Source organism: Schistocerca cancellata, chromosome 1 (genome assembly GCF_023864275.1).
Source record: "Schistocerca cancellata isolate TAMUIC-IGC-003103 chromosome 1, iqSchCanc2.1, whole genome shotgun sequence".
NCBI classification, from domain to species: domain Eukaryota; kingdom Metazoa; phylum Arthropoda; class Insecta; order Orthoptera; family Acrididae; genus Schistocerca; species Schistocerca cancellata.
The window spans coordinates 278987407-279014120 of record NC_064626.1 but is presented as its reverse complement, the minus strand read 5'-3'; positions in this window follow the sequence as shown (position 1 = coordinate 279014120).

Here is a 26714-nt window from a genome sequence, read left to right as displayed (position 1 = left end):
GTTTCCCAGTAGCTTTCACATCACAGAAATCGTTGAGGTACTTTATTATATCGTCAGTTGCTTATTTATCGTGTGTGATTTGCTTCTTCTATTTCTTCTTCCACTTGTGGTTAGGGGCATTATTTTTCATACCATCTAACATATAAATATAACATTTTGCTTGAACGTTCGTTCACCCGTCTTAATCAGTAATGTCATTCTTTTATCCTTCTACCGTTAATAATTATAATAACGTTAACAGCAAGGCATCAAAACTATTATTAAATACTTTTCACTTCTTATATCAAAAGGTACAGTGCACCCTTCGAATAATGACTCGTTGAGGAGTTAGGAACTAATAGTGAAGCAAAAGATGTGTGTGAAATTGTATGGGACTCCACTGCTAAGGTCATCAGTCCCTAAGCTTACACAATACGTAACCTAAATTATTCTAACGACAAACACACACACCCATGCCCGAGGGAGGACTCGAATCTCCGCCGGGATCAGCCGCACAGTACATGACTACAGGGCCCCTGACCAGTCGGCTAATCCCGCGCCGCAATAGTGAAGCAAAGGGACCCTTAATTGGGAGTATTTGGGACGGCATTACCAGTTCCAGCATTTGTCCTGCAGCCAAGTGAAACCTCAACTCACTCGACATACGAGTTTATGTGATAATTTTTGGAGTAATTTCAATATTTTAGTGCATCGTGACATTTTTTATTATCTTCCATTCTCTACACGAAAATGGACGGTGGATTTTTCAGGTAATAAACCAGTGAAAAGTCACTTTCTAACCACATACCGTACGACCTGGTAGTAGCGCAGAGGGAAAGCCAATTGGGATTTTCACTTCAGGCATTTGCCTTACCACTAAGGCAAACCTCCCGAAGACTTTGATCAGAATTGGAGTATACGGACAGCTTTTAATTTAATTCGGAGACGATATATCCCATACGAAAAATATGAAGCCTAGTATACCTGATCGTGTATTTTCTCCTGTTTGTACAGAATAATGTCGATGACTTTGTCGACATGTAAAACGTAACTGAGGTGGCACAACAGGATTGCTCTTTTTCACGTTTTACGCTATTGCTTTTCGTGTTTGGAGTTTGAGTAATCATGATGATTTACAGTCGTGTTCCTCATGTAGCGTATGAAAACCGTGAATTTGTTAAAGGACAGTGTCATGGTCCCACCAGGGCTGTTGCTTGATTAAGAAGTACTTACTTTATTACGTTCCTCACGGTTAGCCACACTCAAATTCTGTTGGTACCCATAACATGTACACTATTGGCCATTAAAATTGCCACACCACGAAGATGACGTGCTAAGGACAAAAGTTTAACCGACAGGAAGAAGATGCTGTGATATGCAAATGATTAGCTTTTCAGAGCATTCACAAAGGGCTGGCGCCGGTGGCGACACCTACAACGTGCTGACAGGAGGAAAGTTTCCAACTGATTTCGCATACACAAACAGCAATTGACCGGCGTTGCCTGGTGAAACGGTGTTGTGATGCCTCGTGTAAGGTCGGATAGTAGCCTATCGCGATTGAGGTTTATCGTATGGCGACATTGCTGCTCGCGTTAGTCGACATCCAATGACTGTTAGCAGAATATGGAATCGGTGGGTTCACGACGGTAATACGGAACGCCGTGCCGGATCCAAACGGCCTCGTATCACTAGCAGTCGAGATGACAGGCATCTTATCCGCATGGCTGTTAACGGATCGTGCAGTCACGTCTCGATCCCGGAGTCAACAGATGGGGTCGTTTGCAAGACAACAACCATCTGCACGAACAGTTCGACGACGTTTGTAGCTGCATGGACTATCAGCTAGGAGACCATGGCTCCGGATACCCTTGACGCTACATCACAGACAGGAGCGCCTGCGATGGTGTACTCAACAACGAACCTGGGTGCACGAATGGCAAAACGTCATTTTTTCGGATGAATCCAGGTTCTGTTTACAGCATCGTGATGGTCGCATCCGTGTTCGGCGACATCGCGGTAAACGCACATTGGAAGCAAGGATTCGTTATAGCCATACTGGCGTATCACCCGGCGTGATGGTATGGGGTGCCATTGGTTACTCGTCTCGGTCACCTCTTGTTCGCATTGACGGCACTTTGAACAGTGGACGTTACATTTCAAATGTGTTACGATCTGTGGCTCTACCCTTCATTCGATCCCTGCGAAACATTTCCGCAGGATAATACACGACCGCATGTTGCAGGTCCTGTACAGGCCTTTCTGGATACAGAAAATGTTCGACTGCTACCCTGGCCAGCACATTCTCCAGATCTCTCACCAATTGAAAACGTCTGGTCAATGGTAGCACGTCACAATACGCCAGTAACTACTCTTGGTGAACTATCGTTTCGTGTTGAAGCTGCATGGGCAGCTGTACCTGTACACGCCATCCAAGCTCTGTTTGGCTCAATGCCCAGGGGTATCAAGGCCGTTATTACGGCCAGAGGTGGTTGTTTTGGGTACTGATTTCTCAGGATCTATGCACCCAAATCGCATGAAAATGTAATCACATGTCGGTTCTAGTATACTTCATTTGTCCAAGGAATACCCGTTTATCATCTGCATTTCTTCTTGGTGTAGCAATTTTAATGGCCAGTAGTGTAATATATCCGACTAATATATCCGACTATGAGCAGCAGACAAGGTAGTTCCGAAAGGGAGTTCATCCTTGTGCAAGCGTGAAGTTTGAAATGTAATATTTACTGAATATAGTGTGGTATCCTTTCTAGCAACGACTTTGACCTCATCGGACTGGCGTATCGCAACTATTTAAATTTATTTCCATGGGAATTTTATCGATTAACTAAAAGTAGTTTCTTGCGACTGTGTAAGTAGGATGTGATGATACAGTGGTTTAGAGACCGTACGATCGATCTTACTCCGACACACGGTACATGGGCAGCAAGTAGTTGTAAGTAGCATAACATTAGTAAGAAACAAATGTTTTCATGTATTTTATATTGTTATATGATACTGTCAAAAGTATATGTTGTTTCTTGTGTTTAACGATAGGATCGTGGGGCGTATCAATGGCGGGAATCCAAAATCATCTATATATTTAACTTGAAGATGAATTCAACATTTTATCTCTAAAAATAAAACAAAAATCAGTTGACTTGCTTCCTGCGCCTCCTACATACAACTACTTTACTCTTTATTACCACACGCAGAACGCAGGCTAAGTAACGTCTTCCTATTACCCATAAGTGGAGGATACGATGTTGGAATCATGGATTGATTTCAAACTTCGTACACCTTTAATAGATCTTGAAAACAACATAATGTGCAAGTAGTAAGATACAGTCCTCTTGCAATTCCGTGAAAAACGAAACCGAAGTTTTACGCTACTATTCTGCAACTGATGTATGTGTGCGAAGGTGCCGGCCGTAAGGAGTCAGGGTGGTCAAGTGATCAGTGTTCGAGTTTTGCAAGAGGGTCGTGAACAAGACGATGGTTCGAATCGTCGTGAGGTTCATTATCTACAGTACTCTAAGAACATGAAGTCACCTTTATTTTTGTTGTACAAATATAAATTGTGTGCTATTCAAAAAATTTGCAACTAGACTTTCCACATCAGCAATGTCTCACCGCTACGGAGGTTAACTGCCAACTGGGGCCTACTTCTTTATCTACAGCTCGAAATGCCGAGATGCAAAGTAATTCCCGGTACGTTACCAGACTGCATGTATAAGGGATTTCTCAAATCATGACAAACATGCGTTTTCAGGAAAATTCTATGCGTTTCTTCGTTTACTCAGTTACAAATATGTCTGTCCTAATAATTAAACGTAACAAAAATAGTAAGTAGTCAAATAACATGAAATTCACTAAAATTTCATGCGAATACACGTGTTTTTTAAATTATATTACCTTTCAAACGCCATACGCATGAAATAATATGACCGGTAATGAAAAAAAAAAAATATGGATTGAAAATTATTTCTGAAAGGATGTCGAACCGTCTCCTCATATACACTCGTTTTAGGAAACTTGAACGCTAATCACTTTACCTATAATAGTAGCTTCTAGCACCCACACACAGATACTTTAAGGAACCATTTGCACTCGAGCACAGACAATATTTAATTTAGTTAACTTAGATTATATGTATCGATTTTTTAAGACAAGAGAATGCAAAATAAAGCAATTAACACCGCTCTCTTGTCACAGCCAGCAGGCATCAGCACTCTCTTATGTCATTCATTGTCCTAGAAGGACGTAATATTTTGTGTGGTTCCACAGTTAGCCATTTCATACTTATTTGCAGAAAAGAGGCGCAGAATTAATAAGTCGCTCTCATTTGTAAATGATCGGCAATTATTTCCCTATAATTTTACGTAAGTGTAATTTATATCGTAATGTATATGTTAAAATGAATATATGTTTTATTTAATCATATGCTTTTCTTTGTTTTAGTAATTTTAGTCACTCCATTTTCATGATTGAAGCTCAGGTCAGATATCAGACTTTGTCTACAAAAAATATATAATGAGCCCTGGCTACGTTCCGTACATCTTCGGACGTGCGAAGTTCGATAAATTCACGGCGTAAATTTTAATCTCTCAATTACTGACTCAACCAAACAAACAAGCATTATTATTATTATTACAAATTATTACTATTATTATTATTATTTTAATATTTTTTTTTATTTTGCTAAACTGGCGACTATGTGCCAGGACTCATTATTGTATCTGTACTACAACTAATTGTTCTTTTTCATGTACATCCTGACCGGCAACAACCCATGTGACGAGAATATGGAAGAAAGTGAATCTGGAGACAATTTGGACTGGAAATGCAATCTTCGCATCAGGACGACATGTACGGTAAGACGCAGCACTCGCGCATCCACAATTGATTCCAAGCACATTTTTCATTCAAAAAAAATTTTTTCATTCTTTTTCTCAGCATTAAATTCAATATTCAGTTTCCATTCGGTAACTTTTTCCAAATTCCGCGAAATCTCATTATTCAGACGATTACATTCCGATCCAACAATACGCAAGTTACATTGCACAATATGGCCGATATTGTACAAGATTCAAGCAACATGGCTAGTCACCATTAATACGTATGCTACTTTCGATCTTTAAAGTCATCTCTTAATCATTCTCAGTCATTTAAACACACACATAGGCAGTACATTTTCACACTACGCGTTTAAACAATTTTTTTCTTGCACACAATTTATTCACGATATGGTAAAAACTCGACAACACCAGTACACAATGGAACAACAATCAAGTAATGCAAACATGGATACACAGACACATTCAGACACAGAAAATAATACAGACACGCAAACACAGCAAAATAATCCGCTACACATACACATAAACGCCGAAAGGAGCAATTCAGAACCAAACATGAGAGACCACGTCACGTCTAATGACGCGGCGGGGGCAAGTTCATTTTGCAATCAAAATTTTGCCGCTATATTGAATTCAATTTTGGAAGGCATATCCAATGTTAAGCAAGATAATGACGAAAAATTCTCACAATTAATGACAGACAATGCAGCCTTCAGAAATGACATAAAATCAGACTTCGCCACACTGACTCAAAAGGTAGATGAAATTAATACATGTCTTTCCAAACAGGTCGACGATCTTACGGAAAAATTCGAAAATTTAGAGTTACGACAAAGCGAAAATGCCAATCACATCCATGACTTGACAAAAACCTGTGAAATTATTAATTGCAAATTAGAATCAAACACGCACGCATGTGACGAAATTAATTTAAAGGTGAATACAATAGAAACAAACGTAGCTGACATTCACAAACAGATTCACACAACAATACAGATAGAGGCTGAACCCCATTTGTCTCGAATTAATTCACAATTTAAAGAATGGACGGCACACAAAGACGAAATTTTTGAAGAATGTATACAAAACAAATTGCCACATATTGTGCACGATTCTGTAGTGGAATACATGAACAACAATAGACAAGTAATCGATGACGATATGCAAACAAAGACAACTCAATGCCAAGCACAACAGAATAGTACACCCACTACACATTTTTACACACACAAAAGAAAATCTCGATTCGTAAATGAACACATGTACACACACAAATTTCAACACTCAAATACACAATACACTGACACGCATAGCAACAGATACCCATCACCTGAAATACAATACAATTATTCTGATGAAGAACCATGTACACACAGGGAAGAATTCAATGATTACACGGAAAGAAACAGACGAACACGTAACAAAGAAGAAGAAAGTCTATTCAAGCACCGTAAATTCCAACCTTTTATACCAGGCAAAAACACTGTACACCCTGTCATCTTCTTAAAAGCTTTTAGGAACGCATTCCCACGTTCGTGGAGCGACCACAAACGCATTGCGTACGTTGTGGATTACATTCAAGGAGACGCTGCTGTCTGGGCTTACCATGAAAGCGACAGATGTGTAACATACGAGCAGTTTGAACGCGCCTTCTTGAATAAGTTTTGGTCACCCACTGTGCAGGAACGCATCCGCAAACAAGTCACTGAATCCGAACACTTCAATCCTAAAAACGGCAACCTGCGCAGATATTTCGAGAAGTACCTGAACATGACACACTTCCTTAATGAACCAGTCAAACCAAAAGATGTGATCCTATCACTGAAAGCAAGACTTCCTTTTAATATTAAAGAGAAATTACTGTACTTACCAGACGACGATCCTGAATATTTTTTGGAAATGTTAGATGCTGTTGATTTACTATATGAAGAACAAGAACCAACACACAACTCACGCAGTAGGAATCAACATGTCTACATTGCTACATTACCAAACACGCAGCAAAATTCACAACACACAGTAAACATGCAAAACAATCACCAAAATTCAGAGCTGCATACAAACAACAACTGTAACTATACACAAGGAGATAACCCGTAAAAAAAACGAAGAAACGACAATTTTAATTCAAGAAGGAATAATGGAAACAACAACGGACACAAAGCCAAACAGAAACACTGGCAAAGAAACAACAACACAGATTACACAAGAAATAGAACACCTACACAGCACTTTAACCAGAACGACAACCAGTATTATGTGAGACAGTGGCAAACACAGCAACTGCCACCACAAAATCATATTCAGATGCCACAAGAGAATTTTGCGCAAACAAGCAACACAAACCAACAAGTGACTTCAGCCAGCCGAAAACAGACAGGCGATTGGCAAAGACAATATCCTAATGTAAATATTATTGAGGTAGCTAATGAAACTACAACTACACTTACCAATGACCAGACAAACCAGGTAAACTAGAACCAGTCATTACTGAGCCCCAGGTCGTGACTGAGGAACATTTGGGGGGCAACTTCAATTTAGAAACTATGTTTGAATACACACTTGCTAGTGAAACTGTGAAACCAGAAAAATTAACATTTACACAACAAGAGTTGCCTACACTATTCTTAAGATATAATGAAAGTGGAAACTTAGCTGATGATCTGATAAATGACAACACACAATGTCACAACGTAAAGAAAAGATTTGTACTGTCTTCCACCTCAGGTATTGTAGGAGGTATACCTAATAACATAATTATTGATACAGGAGCTGCTGTCAGTGTGATTTCCCACAATTTTTATACTATGATGAAGAAAACTTCTAAGATACCAGAGTTCCCAGTTCAAAACTGTTTAATATTAACTGCATTAGGTAATAAGTCAAGTAGAGTTAATAAGCAGGTATTTGTGACTGTTAATATGGGAAATGGAATCGTACAATGGCCTTTCCTAGTTGTCCAAAACCTTGCTGCCAATTGTATATTGGGTATTGATTTTCTTTGCGAGAAGGACTGTACTATAGACTTCTCCAAAGGCATTTGTTGTTTTAAGTATGAAGGCAGAGACATAGTTTTGAACTTGGACACTCGACTAGTAGACCATAACAAGCACTGTTCTGGCTACAAGATACAGATTATACGTGAGACTGACACAGATTCCACACAACAACCTGTATCACACAGTGAGATAGTGAATGATGTACTTACACAAATTAATTCTAAGTTATCAGAATGTGATGCTATTAATGAAGAGGAGAGATCCCAGCTTAAACATATTTTACTTAAGAATAAGGATGTTTTCACTAGTAAGCCAGGTAGGATCAACACATATATGTATACGATTGAAGTCAAGCCTCACCAAATCTATTACCACAAGTCATACAATGTACCTCTAGCTCTGCGACCTGCAGTTTGGGAAGAACTAAAGAAAATGATTACATGGAATATTATAGAACCATCAACATCTCCATATTGTAGCCCTTTGCATGTAGTGAAAAGACACAATGGAAGTGTCAGGTTAGTATTAGATGCAAGAGCTATCAACCAAATTATCTTACCTGTGAGGACACAACCAGAAAATCTTGACGAACAACTTCAGAAATTCTTGGATGCAAAATATTTCTCTACAATAGACCTTAAAAATTCGTTTTGGCAGGTGCCAATAAGCAAAGAATCCAGAAAATATACAGCCTTTATGTTTGGTGGCAGAACTTATCCATTTTGTGTATTACCATTTGGCCTAAATGTAAGCTCAGGAGTATTCATTAATGCACTAAACTCTGTACTCAGTGATGATTTACTAGAAACTGTTACACACTATGTAGATGACATACTGATTGCCTCAGAAACCTGGAAGGAACATACTGATACCCTGAACACGTTACTATGCAGATTCACACAAGCTGGTATCACTGCCAATATTTGTAAATCTAGATTTGCTTGTTCTGAGATCAAATACCTAGGACACGTCATCAACACACAAGGCATTAAACCTGACCCTTCAAAATCAGATGCTATCAGACATTTCCCCAGTCCCACTAATAAGAAACAGTTAAAATCATTTCTCAGTCTATGCTCATTTTTCAGACGATTCATACCTAAACAGTTACTCAATAGCAGATACATACTAAACTTATTAAAGAAGAACCAGGTATGGATTTGGAACCAAGACTGTGAAAATGACTTTACTAAAATCAAAGAAGCGTTAGTAAATTCTAACATGCTGGAACATCCAGACTTCAATTTGAACTTTTGTATTGCTTGTGATGCATCAAACATTGGCTTGGGATGTTGTTTATTCCAACTTGTTAAAACAGAAACTTCAGAACATATTAAGATCATTGGTTTTGCCAGTCGGACTTTAACGGAATGTGAAAGATCTTACTCCACCACAGAATTGGAAACATTATCTATTATATGGGCATTTAAAAAGTTTAATTATTATCTGTATGGAAGACACACCATTATATACACTGACCATCAAGCACTTACCTTCCTTTTGTCATGTAAACTCATTCATCCTAGACTTACACGATGGGCACTTGCATTACAGAATTACTCTTTTGAAATCAAGCACATCAGGGGAAAAGACAACATAATAGCTGACACACTTTCAAGACTACCGCAAGGATTACACCATAACAATACAGACTTTGAGAACACACACGATTACAGAATACTACTAATGCAAGACAAACAGTTTACACAATACTACATAGACCTATGCAAGAACATGGCAACACTACAAGATTCAGATCCAAACTGGTACAAAATAAAACAAATCATAGTACAACAATACAATGACACTTTACAAGACAGATACATGTTACACAACAGCATACTTTTCTACAAAAGACACACAAATGCTACTAACTGGTGCGTTTGCATACCACAAGATTCTGTGCACAAACTCATTGCACACACTCACACAGTTTGGGGACACTACGGAACAAAGAAATGTCTAAACAAGTTACAAATGTATTGCTGTTTTCCAAACATGAGAAGAAAAATACATGATGTTATCAGCAAATGTCTCATATGTCAAAAATCCAAGCCACAAAATCAATCCACCAAAACAGATTTGCACTCTATATTACCCACTGGACCTAGAGAGATACTTTGTACAGATGTTAGCGGACCTCATCCAACTAGCATTGGTGGTTGTAAATACATTCTAGCATTTTATGACATATTTTCTAAGCACATCAAACTTTTTGCCATTAAGTCACCCACAGCAAACACCATCATCAGAAGATTCACAAATGATTACATGCCATACTGTGGAAAACCTAAAGCCATTCTATCAGATAATGCCACGTATTATGCAGGATTCATCTGGAGAAAATTTCTAAAGGACAATAACATTAAGAGTATCTTTATTTCAAAGTTTCATGCATCAGCCAACCCTTGTGAGAGAATTTTTAGAGAATTAAATAGATTCATGAGAACTTATACCTCAACACAGCACACAAACTGGATACATTACCTAGCACTTTTTGAGGAAATACACAACAATTTAAATATATACAACACACCCTATACTCCCAGAGAAATCATGTTTGACACAAAGGAAACTAATGAATGGAGCAACCCGCTACCAAAATTTTCTGACACCAAACCTTCTCACGAGGAAAAGGTAAGGGAAGTACTCATTGCAATTACTGAACAAGCTTACATTAGAAATAAGAACTATGGTGCTAATCTGAAAAGAAGGCAAAACTTTACAATAGGCATGCAAGTTTTACTTAAGACCCACTACAAATCGTCATCACCTCTAAAACGTAATGTTAAGTGGCGTCCATTATATGAAGGTCCTTACACAATCATTGATATACCACACCCTGGAGCATATCTGCTACAAAACCCCAAGAATAAGAGAATTTTAGGTTTGTACCCTCACAAAGATTTGAAAACTTTTAGCCATTAGCAGAGTATACTGATACAACCACAAGGTAAGTCACATCTGGTACTTCAAGCTGGAAGAAGAAGAAGATATAAGCTATAATCTTAAGTATCTACATTTTACAGCACCAGCAATAACAGCAGCAGCAAGAAGATAAGACACAAGAAGAACTAACAATTTTCATGCAAAGCACAGTTACAGATTATATTTATTAAGACCCTCCAGACAAGCTGACAGACTAAATGACCGGAGACAATTCCTGCCCTGCACCTGATATATTAATTGGCGTGATAGACACTTGATTTGCTATTCACACTCACACCACAATCCACATGAACACAACATGCACAAAAAACACTCTACAGGAAATGACATGTGAGATTAATTGAGCAAGGCTGTATATATATATTTTATTTGTAAATGATACTTTGTGCATGTGCTAATTTGGAATTGATTGTGTATGTGACGTGTCGTGTCTTATTGTAATCATGACTTTTCAGGACAGATCATCTCCACGATGTTTTCTAACCTACTATGAAAGTTTATGTTGCAGGAAACATTTAATGAAGAAGAACACTTATTGTGTAGTACTGATGTAAAGGAAAATATACTTAAAAGGAAAACTTTATTACAAAGGGGAAGAGACCTATAAAAGAAAATGGATTTTCTGAATGTATCACAATACACTGAACCTATACGATAATTTTTTCTATGTCTGACCCATATGTACTTGTAAATATCTAGTTTAATGCAACTGAAAAATGTAAAATATGTATATGTATTACCAAACAATGTAATGTAAATGTATGCGTACACGTTTCACAGAAAATTTTTTTATATCTATGTAAACATGTAACAGAAAACTGTACTCAAAGTGAAGTGATATTTGTTATGTTTTGTGCTCTCTGTTGTGAACGAACATTTTGTTTTGCAACGAACAATGTATGAACCAGTTGTGTGCAAAGATTTAAAAAAAAAGGTTCACTGCGCTCATGATGGGACACTATAGGTGACGTGAGTCGCAAAACCACGGCACACTTTTCGACGAAACGACGACACAATATCCAGGAGACGACATACGCCTTTTGGAAGACGAAATTTGAGGTTATTGAGTAGACGTAACACGGACTGGTCAGTACGGAACCACTGACACCATGTATTCCTACCAAGACGAAACCACATTTTAACTACGTCTTCCAAAGCACGCTTCATTGCGAGATTCTTCATCTCCAACTTGTTTCTTCAAGAACTTTCGTCTCAATGTAAACAAAACGTGTTACACGTGATATTTATTTTAAAGTGCAAAGACTTTAGCACAGTATAAACCTTTACTAACAAGTGACATTCTAAAGAGAATATGTTCACATATCTCTGAAAATGCACAAAACCATTAATTAATTCTATTTATTGAATGAACATGTGTAATAACATTTTGAAGTGAAAGAGAACAACGGACTATATGCCCAACAGTTTATTACAAGGTAACAGCACAAGTGAATACGAACTGTGAAACTTGTTACAGTCTATGTAAAACTGTAATATAATAACGCGAGTAGTGGTAGCTCTGAGCCAGTGCACTGCACTCTGGTACTGGAGTTGCCAGGTTCAATACCGCTCGGAATCAAATATTTTTATTTTTTCTTGTCACTTTCATTTATCTTGTATGTAAATATTATTATGTATTTGTATAGATGTATGACATTTATGATATTATATGTATGTTGAATCTGTGAAACATGATTCGTAACAACTTATGATTCATAACATGATAAATAAAGAAAATACGTCAACAAATTGCTCAGCTGCAGGTGGTACACCTTTGCCTTCGCAATTTGGGGGGCAGTTTAAGGAACCATTTGCACTCGAGCACAGACAATATTTAATTTAGTTAACTTAGATTATATGTATCGATTTTTTAAGACAAGAGAATGCAAAATAAAGCAATTAACACCGCTCTCTTGTCACAGCCAGCAGGCATCAGCACTCTCTTATGTCATTCATTGTCCTAGAAGGACGTAATATTTTGTGTGGTTCCACAGTTAGCCATTTCATACTTATTTGCAGAAAAGAGGCGCAGAATTAATAAGTCGCTCTCATTTGTAAATGATCGGCAATTATTTCCCTATAATTTTATGTAAGTGTAATTTATATCGTAATGTATATGTTAAAATGAATATATGTTTTATTTAATCATATGCTTTTCTTTGTTTTAGTAATTTTAGTCACTCCATTTTCATGATTGAAGCTCAGGTCAGATATCAGACTTTGTCTACAAAAAATATATAATGAGCCCTGGCTACGTTCCGTACATCTTCGGACGTGCGAAGTTCGATAAATTCACGGCGTAAATTTTAATCTCTCAATTACTGACTCAACCAAACAAACAAACAACAATTATTATTATTATTATTATTATTATTACAAATTATTACTATTATTATTACAAATTATTATTATTATTATTATTATTAACATTATTATTATTTTAATTTTTTTTATTTGCTAAAATACATAAGCCACAGAATAGATGAGTAAAATTTCTTTTGCGATTTTCTCGGAATTGCCAGAGTATTATACCTTCCTACTTGCAGATTATGTTGTTTTAATGGCCTACTAAAGGTGTACAAAGTTTGAAGTAGATCTGTGATCCCAACGTCGTGGTCTCTCCTTTCTAGATACGATGACCATTACTGTATTCAGCAATTACTGCATTTCAAACTTGATGTTTGCACAAGTTTGGTGTCGCTTTCGGAACTACCACAGTCAGGTATACTACATGTTATCGGTTTCCGTAGCACACGAGTGTGGGCTGTAAGAGTGGAATTCGCTAACCGTGAGATATATAATAAAATGAATGCTTCTTAATTAAGCAACAGTGGAGGTGGCACTGTGACACTGTCCTTTAACAAATTCACGGATGTCGTACGCTACATGAGGAAAATTATAGTAATACGTGATGTTAACTCTCTCTCCAAACAGAGAAAGTGATGGCGTAGAATGTGATAATGGGCAGTCGTGTTGTGTCACGTCAGGTATATTTTACACGTCGGGAAGGTCACTGACTTTATTCAGTATACACAGGAAAAAATACATGTCGACGTACACTAGGCTTCTCTGCTCTGGAAGTATGCGACCGAGCAAGGCAGACCAGCAATAGGCGGCTGGTTAAATCTGCATTGACAAAGGGCGCTGAACTCTCACCGGAGGTGTGGCGCTGCCTGCTCTTTCCATTAGCGCGTGGGTCAGCGCCATCTTCATGGCGTTTCGCGGCGCTACGGTGCAGTCGATACTTTAGAGCTGCACAACGACAATGAAAATTTGTGCCAGGCCTGGACTAGAGCCTGGATATCCCGCTTTAAGCGAGTGATCGCCTTAACCGATTCGGCTATACGAGCGCGACTCAGGGCACACTCAAATTTCCATATGTGGACGCCCACGTGTTGTACCTGTACATCCCATTAATGTTATTCTCGAACCGGGTAGACACTTTATTAGAGTAAGTGGCTGGCCTGGTACGGCCGATAAATAGGTAATTGCAGTGCTGGGGTAGTGAAGAAGTATGATGGAATATTAATTCAGGCGTGCATGCATCGTACTTCTTCACAACACAGACACTACAGTTTCGTACTCTGAAGTATGTGTATGTGTGTGTGTTTGTGTGTGTGTGTGTGTGTGTGTGTGTGTGTGCGCGCGAGTGTCGAAAAAGAGGCTGTATCTAATCGTGTGACCAACACAGTTCCCTACATACCCAGGCATGTGATACCATTTGTCGAGTAATAGCGTGTTGGTATAACTTTTGAAACGTCCCCTTAGAAAAAACTATACAGGACTGTGCTTAACCTGACACACAATATTTTTAGCGCAACGCAATCTGACTTTCAAAAATCCCTACAAAAGAATGGCCCAGACAAACATTAAACTATACCTTTCACAAATCACTTACCTCACAAAAATCTTCGTTACTCGAACTACTGCAATACAGCGAGCGCCACTATTGCCAGCTAAATAAAAGATTCAAACTACAGAAGGCACTAACTACTGATAGGCATAGGTAGCAATTGAAAGATGATAATAGAGAACAAACAATGTATTTACCTTAACAGTCATAATATATATAGTAGTTCATAATATCCAGTATTACAAATTATCAAAACTCCGCCATCTCTCTCCCCACATCCACCACTGCTGGCGGCTCACCTCCAACTGCGCAACGCTACGCGCTGTTAACATCCAGCTGCCCCTCTACAATGGCAGACAACAATGCAAACTAGCCACAGACTGCACACAGCACAGCCAGTGATTTTCATACAGAGCGCTATGTGGCATTACCAATAGAAAAATCTAAACAGCCTACTTACATAGCCCCATGCTCCCCACAAAAAAATTTTACAAATTGTTTTGGGCAGTGGCCAATAATGATTTGAAAAAATTTTTCATAATTACTATAACAAAGAAATCAAATGCACACACTTATTGATACAATGTTGGTCAAAAGCTAAAATTTTCTCACAGTCTATAAAGATAGTCCTGATCATTCATCATAATAGTAATTACAGTTGTTTTTTCACAAAGACTCATTAGTAAAAGAAATTGCACACAGAAGTAGTGGATTTCCATGCAGTCTTGAACAAGTAGTGTTGTCCTTCCAACAGAAAGACAGTGCTGACTCTTGACATGCAGACAGGTAATGGGCCACAACAGAGCAAACCCACCGCAGAGTCAGTCGAAGTTTTGAAGAATATTGGTAGGTAAGTCATCACAGAGCAGACCCAATGTAGTCCTGGTAGAGATTGTGGTATTGGTGGGCCACCAGAGGTGCAGACTCACTGCAGTCCTTGTAGAAATAATGGTACTGGTGGGTCATCAAAGATGCAGACCCACTGTAGTCCTTGCACAGATGGCCAGCAGCCATCTGTTGCGACTGTGCAGGTGCACAATCAATATCGAAGAGTCTTGCGGAGAATATAGCAAGTCCATAAACCACCACTTGTGCACTCACAAAAATTTTGGAATTGTCCTTAGAACCAGCAATGCTGTTATCCAGTCCCTTGCTGAATTATTAACACACGTGCAAACACTAACAGTCCCTACTTCTCACATATTGTCCATATACTATGACCAACAGAAACGTGTGCAGTGAAATGTAACATACAAGTTACTTAATATGATGAACTGGTGTCAATTACAATTTTATAACAATAGAATACAATTACAAAGGTACAAAATACATAATTAAAGAACATGACAATACAGATAACATTTGTAGTACAAGCTTTACAAAAGAATCGAAATAACGTATACATCAGTGTTACAGGAATTATGACATGAGTACATACATAAATGATCAGAATAACTTTTGAAACAAAAACTTCACACATGAGCATTAAAACAAAACAGAATAAATAATGGCTAAGCATATTTACAAAGTAAATAACATATTATTAATGCCAATTATATTTGAGGATAACAGTATTCCTCACCGTAGTGAATGTAGCTTAGTATTAGGAGAAGAAAAAATTCTATGAAACTACACAGTGACAGGAAGAAAACAAATACACAAGGGTACACAAACACATAGTGGGATAACAAAAAAGGAAAGGCGAGGGTTTGTTTTCAGTGTAACATTTGGTACCACAGTCCAACCCAAAACTTCATTTCATAGATCTTTCGTCTTATTTCGATATTTGCTCCAGCAAAAATAACCCTATCCAAGCATGCTTTCTGTATTTTTCTCGTATAACCTCTCAGTGCATTTCTTCAAATTCATCGCAACTCATTCTCTTATAGGCTACCCCCTCTTAAGCTAACTTAAATCTACTGAGCTCAGATGCTAAACTAAGGGACGAGGCAATGCAGCAGCATAAAACAATTAACACAAACATCAAGGACAAAAATTTTAAATAGGCACAGCAATTGCAGTACTACAACTAATATAAGGCACTGTGCAGCAAACAAGAAAAATAAATCAGTAGTAAAACTAGCTTAGAAGAGTAACACAAAGTCAAATTCAGTAACACTATGCCTGGCAAACAGCAGTAACTTATACCTAAACATGACATAGCTCAAGCAGAAAAAATATTACAGTAAAAACAACAATGCAGATAAGGGAAATGTATATTCACATCTTAATGTCTATGTAATTAAAGTGGTGCACCACAACAACATATTGTAAAAAAATATTACCATGTACTTGAAAAGAATATTAAGTATGCAGTTACTGTTATTAGTCCCTTCTTATTGTTCTTTCTTATCCAAGTCCTCCTTTTTTGAAGAATGTGGATCACAAAATTACTATTTAATAGCTCTGTTGACAGAAAGTGTTCACATTAGCAAATGCATTTATTTTATTTTATAAATCCAATGCTGCAACACAGCTGTAAACTAGATATCAAATGAAATAAGCAACTACGAATAGCAAAGCATAAAATATCATTCAATAGTCATGTGGCATTTCATAAGTTACTAGAAATTCTCTCAACTCCCGTAGAAAGACATTTGTCGTAATCAGGTGTGCAGATGTAACAATATTTCCCATCAATTCATAAGCATTTCAATAAGTAGCACAAAGTACGATATGTTTCCAAGTAATGAGCGTGTCGTATTTGCGATGCTTTCTACAAATAGCGAGGATAATGGCCTCCCTTTTTTTTCTACCTGTGCCTCTGGAAGGCACTAACGGCTTTTTTTCCAGGCGTCTATCGCGCAGCTGGGTGCCCACGATGCATTACGTGCAGGTGGTCACTTAACTTTCTTACGAAAATATTTACGACAGCAGTTTCTGCTACAGTGACAGTCTCATATAAAAATATTTCACAGGTCAAGAATTTGCGTTACAAATCTGTAGAAACAAAATCATATAAATACACTCCTGGAAATGGAAAAAAGAACACATTGACACCGGTGTGTCAGACCCACCATACTTGCTCCGGACACTGCGAGAGGGCTGTACAAGCAATGATCACACGCACGGCACAGCGGACACACCAGGAACCGCGGTGTTGGACGTCGAATGGCGCTAGCTGCGCAGCATTTGTGCACTGCCGCCGTCAGTGTCAGCCAGTTTGCCGTGGCATACGGAGCTCCATCGCAGTCTTTAACACTGGTAGCATGCTGCGACAGTTGACGGACTTTGAGCGAGGGCATATAGTGGGCATGCGGGAGGCCGGGTGGACGTACCGCCGAATTGCTCAACACGTGGGGCGTGAGGTCTCCACAGTACTTCGATGTTGTCGCCAGTGGTCGGCGGAAGGTGCACGTGCCCGTCGACCTGGGACAGGACCGCAGCGACGCACGGATGCACGCCAAGACCGTAGGATCCTACGCAGTGCCGTAGGGGACCGCACCGCCACTTCCCAGCAAATTACTGACACTGTTGCTCCTGGGGTATCGGCGAGGACCATTCGCAACCGTCTCCATGAAGCTGGGCTACGGTCCCGCACACCGTTAGGCCATCTTCCGCTCACGCCCCAACATCGTGCAGCCCGCCTCCAGTGGTGTCGCGACAGGCATGAATGGAGGGACGAATGGAGACGTGTCGTCTTCAGCGATGAGAGTCGCTTCTGCCTTGGTGCCAATGATGGTCGTATGCATGTTGGCGCCGTGCAGGTGAGCGCCACAATCAGGACTGCATACGAGCGAGGCACACAGGGCCAACACCCGGCATCATGGTGTGTGGGAGCAATCTCCTACACTGGCCGTACACCACTGGTGATCGTCGAGGGGACACTGAATAGTGCACGGTACATCCAAACCGTCATCGAACCCATCGTTCTACCATTCCTAGACAGACAAGGGAACTTGCTGTTCCAACAGGACAATGCATGTCCGCATGTATCCCGTGCAACCCAACGTGCTCTAGAAGGTGTAAGTCAACTACCCTGGCCAGCAAGATCTCCAGATCTGTCCCCCATTGAGCATGTTTGGGACTGGATGAAGCGTCGTCTCACGCGGTCTGCACGTCCAGCACGAACGCTGGTCCAACTGAGGCGCCAGGTGGAAATGGCATGGCAAGCCGTTCCACAGGACTACATCCAGCATCTCTACGATCGTCTCCATGGGAGAATAGCAGCCTGCATTGCTGCGAAAGGTGGATATACACTGTACTAGTGCCGACATTGTGCATGCTCTGTTGCCTGTGTCTATGTGCCTGTGGTTCTGTCAGTGTGATCATGTGATGTATCTGACCCCAGGAATGTGTCAATAAAGTTTCCCCTTCCTGGGACAATGAATTCACGGTGTTCTTATTTCAATTTCCAGGAGTGTATAACAGTGTCCAAAAAATTTTCGCCGGCATTGTGATACATTCACGCATTTACACACATTTCAGTACTCTTAAAGTACGATTCTTGGTTTCCAACAACCATTTTCACAAACCAGAGTCCCTAAATACTACTCATTATTCCTTAATTTATTCGTCGACACTTCTTCAATATTTCATCATAACAGATACGTAGCATAACCCAATAACTCATATAGCATCAGCCTATGAATCATAAACATACCTCAACAGCATAATACACATAGTCATCGTAATAATAACATCATAACACCTCAGTCAACTCTCAAAATCGTCGTAGCTTCCTCCAATAATTTCAGAACCTAAAAAAATTCTCTACTCATTTCAAAAGTGTCATCTGCCTCAAACGTACTTTAAAAATCGTGATCCCATACCAAATATATCATTCAAAGCTCTCATAATATCACAATGGGTCCGAAAAAATATGAACAGTTCACAAAGTACAGACAAAATACAATTTCGTAAGTGTGAAGAAATCCAACTCTGTAATTGCGTAAACGTGTCACTGACGTAATAAAAAAGTTTGTCTCTCTCAGTTAAATGATCAGATTGCTGTGTAATTATGTGTTAGAGAAATATGGTACCGATGTGTAAAGTTGTATAAGCAAATACCATATTAGCTAGGGCTCCTTGTGCTTGCCAAACACATGGTACACAAAGTATGCGTGTACCCCCCTGAGGATTAATGTAATTATACCCTCAGGCGTTACAGATTACAGCAATGGAATGACATGTATCACAGAAAACTTTCTTTGTATTTCAAAAATCTTGAAAAATAAATGGTTTAAGTACAAAATTAATCACTGAAATGCGTGTCCTGTAGCGCTAAATGTGTATCTTGTTGTAAGATAATCTCTGTGGAAGTGTCGTAGTTATTTTCCTCCGAAAGCTAAGTTCTGCAGAAGCCAATGTACTTACCTCATGATAAACAAAAGTGAAATGCTGTGCGTATAGATATCTTAGTTATTACGCTTATTGTTGTGATGATGAAAGTACTGCGCTGTAACGTATTGTTGTGCTACGGAAAAGGCTGTCTCCTTGTAGCTATACCACAAAAGTTACTATTAAACATGTTTTACTTTCCAGAAGAATTCTGAAAAACTGTGCAGATATGAAACAGAAACACCGTAAACAGATTCTAAATCTGACAAAGCATACTAGTAATGTAAAGTGAAAAGTTATATGGCAAAGACAAAGTTAAAAGGCAGATTATCTTTCAATAAACGGTTTTACATGTGAAATGTGGTGTAAACCTTTACTCTTCCTAGTACGCAGAGTTTCAACTTCAACGCAATTATCATGTGGTATACGTCGGATTCTGTAAGGTCCAATGTAAACTAGAAAGAATTTGTGACTCAAGTGTGTCTTCTTATGTGACAATGAATGAGCTTTAATGAGAACTTTCTGACTAATACATAATTTCTTTGCATTTGCTTTACCGTGTAGTTTTCTCCTTTCGTCTGCTCCAGATTTTATATTTTTAAGAGCCAAATCAATTATGTCTTCGTGTCGAAGTTTACGTGTATTCGGGAAAGGTACAAGCTCTCTGATTCTGTTCGGTGGTTCTTCATTCTTCAGTACAAGAGTAGGTGGTAAAGCAGTGGAGTCATGAGGCATTTCATTCAGCACGTTTTGAAATAAGTGTAAATATCTGTCCCAATGCTGATGCTTTCTGTGACAATAAAGTCTGCAAAGCTTATTGATTTCTTTCATAATCCGTTCAGACGGGTTACAATGTGGTGAGTACAATGAAACAAAAACAGGTTTGATTTTACGATTCCGAAGCATGCGTGACCAAACAGCAGATCTGAATTGCGGTCCGTTATCTGAAATGACTTTAGCAACGTGGCCAACTTCACGTAAGAAATTTTTAACAAAGGCGTTGGATACAGACCGTCCAGTGGCTTTACGTAACGGAGTGAAAGAAACAAATTTTTGAAGTAAGTTCAACAGCGACTAGAACGTACGAAAATCAATTAGATGTTCTGACAAGCGGTCCCAAGAGATCAACAGCAGCCAATTATTATACTTATGAAGGAATGACAGGAAACAGCGGAACACGATGGGAGATAGTAGATGGTTTCGCCTTTTGACAAAGTTTACAAATAGACAAGACTCTTCGAATTCGCTTTTCCATATTGTTAAAATAACAAGTCGTTCGAAGAATATGATAACATTTTCGTGGGCCAAAATGTGCGTAGCTGAAATGAATGTACCAAATGAGCTTATTAACAAAATCGTCAGGAATACAAAGTACCCATAGCTTGTCATCAACAGTGCAGCGTTTGAACAGTATGTTGTTTCTAACCAGATAATAATGCTGAATCTGAGTGTGCGGCATTTTCATGCCATTTACTTTTGATGTCTTTCCAAATCGGATCTTTATCTTGTTAGCACTCGGCTAGCAAAAGCAATGGTTTTCTGAACAGTAGTGTCATTTTCTATAGCTTCTTGAAATAAATGGGCACCAAGACCGACTTTAGAAGAATCCGTGCTAAGGCAGAAATCTTGTGACAGATCTGGATGAGCTAGTATTGGCGCGTGAAGTAACGCTTCTTTCTAAGAATTGAATTCCAACTGTGCTTGTTCGTCCCAGTTCCAAATAGTATTTTTTCCAGTGAGAGAACAAAGTTTTGGTGTAACAAGAATTTGCATATTCAGAAAACGACGGTAAAAATTTACGAGACCTAGAAAACTGCGGACTTGTTTTTTGGTGGATGGAACTGGAATGGCTCTGATTCCTTCTAACATTTCAGGATCCGGCTGAATGCCTTCAGAAGAAATGATATGTCCCAAAAACCTCACCTTTGACCTACCGAATTCAGACTTTTCCAAGTTAACTGTAATTCCAGATTCTGCAAAAATACGTAACAAACTGTTGAGGATGCGGTTATGTTGTTTCCATGAAGCTTCTGCTATTAGAATATCGTCCACATATAAGGTGATGTGACGTTTTAAGAACTCAGGTAATATGGAATTTAACCCGCGAATGAATGCTGCCGAAGAAATGTTCAAACCAAAAGGAAGTTTCCGAAACTGATAACAATTGCCGAAACAAAGGAAAGCTGTGTATTTTCTACATTCTGGATGAAGTTCGATCTGATAAAAGCTGGATCTGAGATCAATGGAAGACAACACATTCACACCATTAAAATTTTGAAGAAGTTCTTCCATCGTCTGCGGCCTGTCTGCTTCAGGAATAATGATAGTATTGATTTGTCTCGAATCTAAGACAAACCTGATCGATCCATTTTTCTTCTCAACAACATGTAACGGATTGTTGTATGAGCTTACTGCAGGCTCAATAATGCCCTCATCAAGCATAGATTGTATTTCTGTTCTAACACGGTCCCTATAATGTTCTGGAATTACGTATGGTCTAACACAAAATTTAGTATGCTCACGAACACGAAATTGGTATTGAAATACCTTGATTGTTCCTGTTTTGTGAGTAAAAACTGTGGAATGTGCTTGTAAAATCTCAAAAAGGTCCTGCCTATCAGTGTCATTACAATTCTCAATTGTTTGAATTTTATTCTGAATTAACTCATTAATTTCAAATATGCCGTCGATGTCATCCCTGTCATTACTTGCAGAGTGATTGTTAGTGTCTAGTTCCGTAGAAAATTCCGAACTGTTGTCTAACAGAAGGTAAAGCCGATTAATTTCCTCGTCATGGTTTGAGAGCCAATCTTCAAATTTCAAAGCTATTGACTTACCTTTTTTCTCTAAACTTATTTCAGCATCGTGAAAGTTTAAGACTGCTTTGTATTCATTCAAAAAGTCTACTCCCAATATAATTTCAGTCGACAATAATGGAACAATAAGAAAGTTCATAGAGAAGCAGTGGCTTTGACAAAAGAATTCTAAGTTGGTTTGTTGGCGTACATCTACACTTTTTCCAATGATTGCACCTTGTAATTTAATCTTACGTAACGGAAGTGTGGGGCAATCGTTCGATTTGTTGCATTTGCTTAAAGCTGTTTCACTAATTACTGAAATGGGACTGCCAGAGTCAAGTACTGCCGTAAATTTTACGTCATTTACAGTAATGTGAATCACAGGATATGCAATGTTGTTATGTTTTACGTCGTGTTCCTGGAGTAAGATGTCCCTAATGTCTTCCATTTTTACGTAATTACTAGCTACAGCAGCTGCGTCGTCAGTTTCATAAGTACGTTTTGTGGCTGCCAGCGGTGTGAGTCATTGCCTATTGTCTCTTTGTTGGCGCGCGTCGTTATTGGGATTTGGAGACCTAACTTCTACAAATTCACCGTGACGAGAGGGCCCTGCTCTGTTTAAATCCCTCCAGTTCTGATGCAGTTCAGGTCTGTCGTTACGATCATATCGTCTGTCGTCATGTCAGTAGATTCCATAGTTTCTTTCTTGTCGGTCACGTGGTGGAGAATTTCTCCCTGAGTCGTAACTGCGTGCTGGACCGTTGCGTCTAAAGTTATTCTGTCTCCCTTGATAATAATTATTTTTGGTTCCCATATTGTCTGTTTCTCTGATTGTCTCTGTGATAGTCATTACCGCGGAGAGGTGATCTTTCCCTGTAATTATTACTACTCTGCCAATGGTTGTCATACGGGTGGTGTCTGTTTTGGTCACGATTTACGTTATAAGAATAGCCTTGTCGTGTATTATTTCTGTCATCGCGGAATTGTGACCTATGTGATCTGTAATTGTTGTTCTCCTGTTTTCGTGTTCCGCGATTGTCAGTGTCAATTTCCAGTTCTTGTAACAGTCCCTGAAAAGCTTCAATGTCGTCTTTGCAACGTCCTGCCAAAATAATATGTCGTAAATGTTCAGGCAGTTTGATTAAGCAAATGCGGATGAGTTCTGAGGGGCTGTATGGGTTTGAAAGATACTGATTCTTATGCAACATGTCTTCAAAATATTTCATAAGACTGGAAAATTCAGATTGTTCGAAACGTTTCATCATTATGATGCTATGTTTTAGTCGGTCTTGTGTAGCTTGAGACCAATACGCTGAGAGGAAGGCATGATAAAATTCTCCTTCACTGTGACAATCGTGAATGACCGATCGCATTCTTACAGCTGGTTCAATCTCCAAGTAGCCACACATAAATTCTAATCTGTGTTCTAATGACCAGTTGGGAGGAAAACAATGAGAGAATTGATGGAGCCACGCTTGTGGATGAATGTCGTTGGCAGAATTCTTAAACGTTTTGAATTTACGTGTAGTAATGAACAGCTTATAATCAAAATCATCATGTCGGCGAGTCGCATGTCAGTCATTGTTACGTCGTTTCTGCGGTTCCATCTCAAAATTCGGTGTACCTTGCCAATTTCTTTCATAATTTCTGAAGTGCCCTGTGTTATTATTTTGTGGCTGTTCCGTATTTCTATGTCCCTCTTCCCATATTAGAGCGCGAGTGTCCTCTGAAATACGTAATTCTTGTATTACCTGTGTCACCTGATCTTGTACTTCACAGATTTCTCTTTGGTGTTGCGTATTAATTTGATTCAGATTTTGTTTCAGTTTCCTAATTTGTTCGTACTCTTCTGTGTCATTAAAGACTACCGGTTTTGTGTCATTCAGATTATCATCTACCTTCGTAGGTAAGTTAGTGACCTGATCCGAAAGTTCGGCTACTTTCTCCGATAGTGAACACATTTCTTCAGTGTGTTTTTCTGAACCAAGCTTCAGAGTGTCCATTTCTGTTGAAATCGAATCTACTGTGTCCTTTAAGTTTTCCTGAGTTTTTGCAAGTTGCGTAACCGAATCGGTAGATGCAACTGAGTCAAATTTAGCCCACAAGGTCTCATGATTTTCATGAAGAATGGTTTGCAGTTCTTTTATGGCTGCTTCGTGATTCTGTAATGCATTTTCATGCCGCGAAAAAATAGGTTGAAAATGCTCACAAATTTGTGTTTCTACGTCATTACAGACTTTTTGACATTTCGATTCAATGTTATGTAACTCAGTAGTTAAATCTTCAAGTGTTTGTTCAAGTGTGGTGTCTAACTTCCGAAAATTTTGTTCCATTGTGTCTAACTTTTGAAGCTTTTGCTGTGTTTGTCTCTGATTTTGTTCCATTGTGTCTAACTTTTGAAGCTTTTGCTGTGTTTGTCTCTGATTTTGTTCCATTGTGTCTAACTTTTGAAGCTTTTGCTGTGTTTGTCTCTGATTTTGTTCCATTGTGTCTAACTTTTGAAGATTTTGTCCCATTTGTTTCTGATTTTGTTCAAGCGTTGTGTCTAACTTTTGTAGCCTTTGTCCCATTTGTTGCATTAACTGTAATAACAGTGCACTGGTGTCTCAAACATGTTCCTCAGTGCTATTCGGCAACGCATTTGAACCGGCAATATTCGCAGTTTGAATAGCAGAAAATGTGTCTTGACTTATTTGAGAAAAGGGTGAGGACGCAAAACCTGAATCTACAGTATTTGCAAGATTGTGTCCTGTCATTTCGAATTCCTGAGGCAAGCTGTTGCCGACCGATCGATCGAAAATGCTTCCCTGTACACTAATTGTTTCACTGTCTACACCATTGTTTGCAGCCCGCTCCACTTCCCTATGTACAATTACCAAATTACTACTTTGAACATTAGTTAATTCATTACTCGGTGGCGCTAACACACTGCTTTCGTCTTCACTGTCATTTCTCAGTTTACTTTGGAGCCTAGTATTACGTTTTCCACACGCCATTATTGTCACAATATTTCACACAACAACACAAAAAAACACGATTTGAAGAGCAAAAATTAGAGAACACATTAACATAGTACTGAAAATAATATCTAGTTAATTGCAGCTGCTAAATACTTGGTGCAAATCTACATGCATGCCACAACTGTTTTACTGTACAACAATGAAAGACTGCAACTACAAAGGAAATTCTCTCTACAATTACGCGCTAGCAATAAACAAAAGCTACACTAATTACACAAACTACAAGGAAAAAATCAGAAGATTCCAGTAAGGTATCCTCGGCTAAGGGTCGACATATGAAACGTCCCCTTAGAAAAATTTATACATGACTGTGCTTAACCTGACACACAATATTTTTAGCGCAACGCAATCTGACTTTCAAAAATCCCTACAAAAGAATGGCCCAGACAAACATTAAACTATACCTTTCACAAATCACTTACCTCACAAAAATCTTCGTTACTCGAACTACTGCAATACAGCGAGTGCCACTATTACCAGCTAAATAAAAGATTCAAACTACAGAAGGCACTAACTACTGATAGGAATAGTTAGCAATTGAAAGATGATAATAGAGAACAAACAATGTATTTACCTTAACAGTCATAATATATATAGTAGTTCATAATATCCAGTATTACAAATTATCAAAACTCCGCCATCTCTCTCCCCACATCCACCACTGCTGGCGGCTCACCTCCAACTGCGCAACGCTACGCGCTGTTAACATCCAGCTGCCCCTCTACAATGGCAGACAACAATGCAAACTAGTCACAGACTGCACACAGCACAGCCAGTGATTTTCATACAGAGCGCTACGTGGCATTACCAATGTAAAAATCTAAACAGCCTACTTACACTTTGGAGCGCAGTACAGTAGCAGTTCTGTGTGGCATAGATTAGATAAGGGCTTGATAGCGTTCTGGAGGTTTGTGGCAGTAGACGAGTATGCACAGGTCATGTTATTCCTGTGAATTAGGAGCCAGTGGTTTGTGGACGTCCAA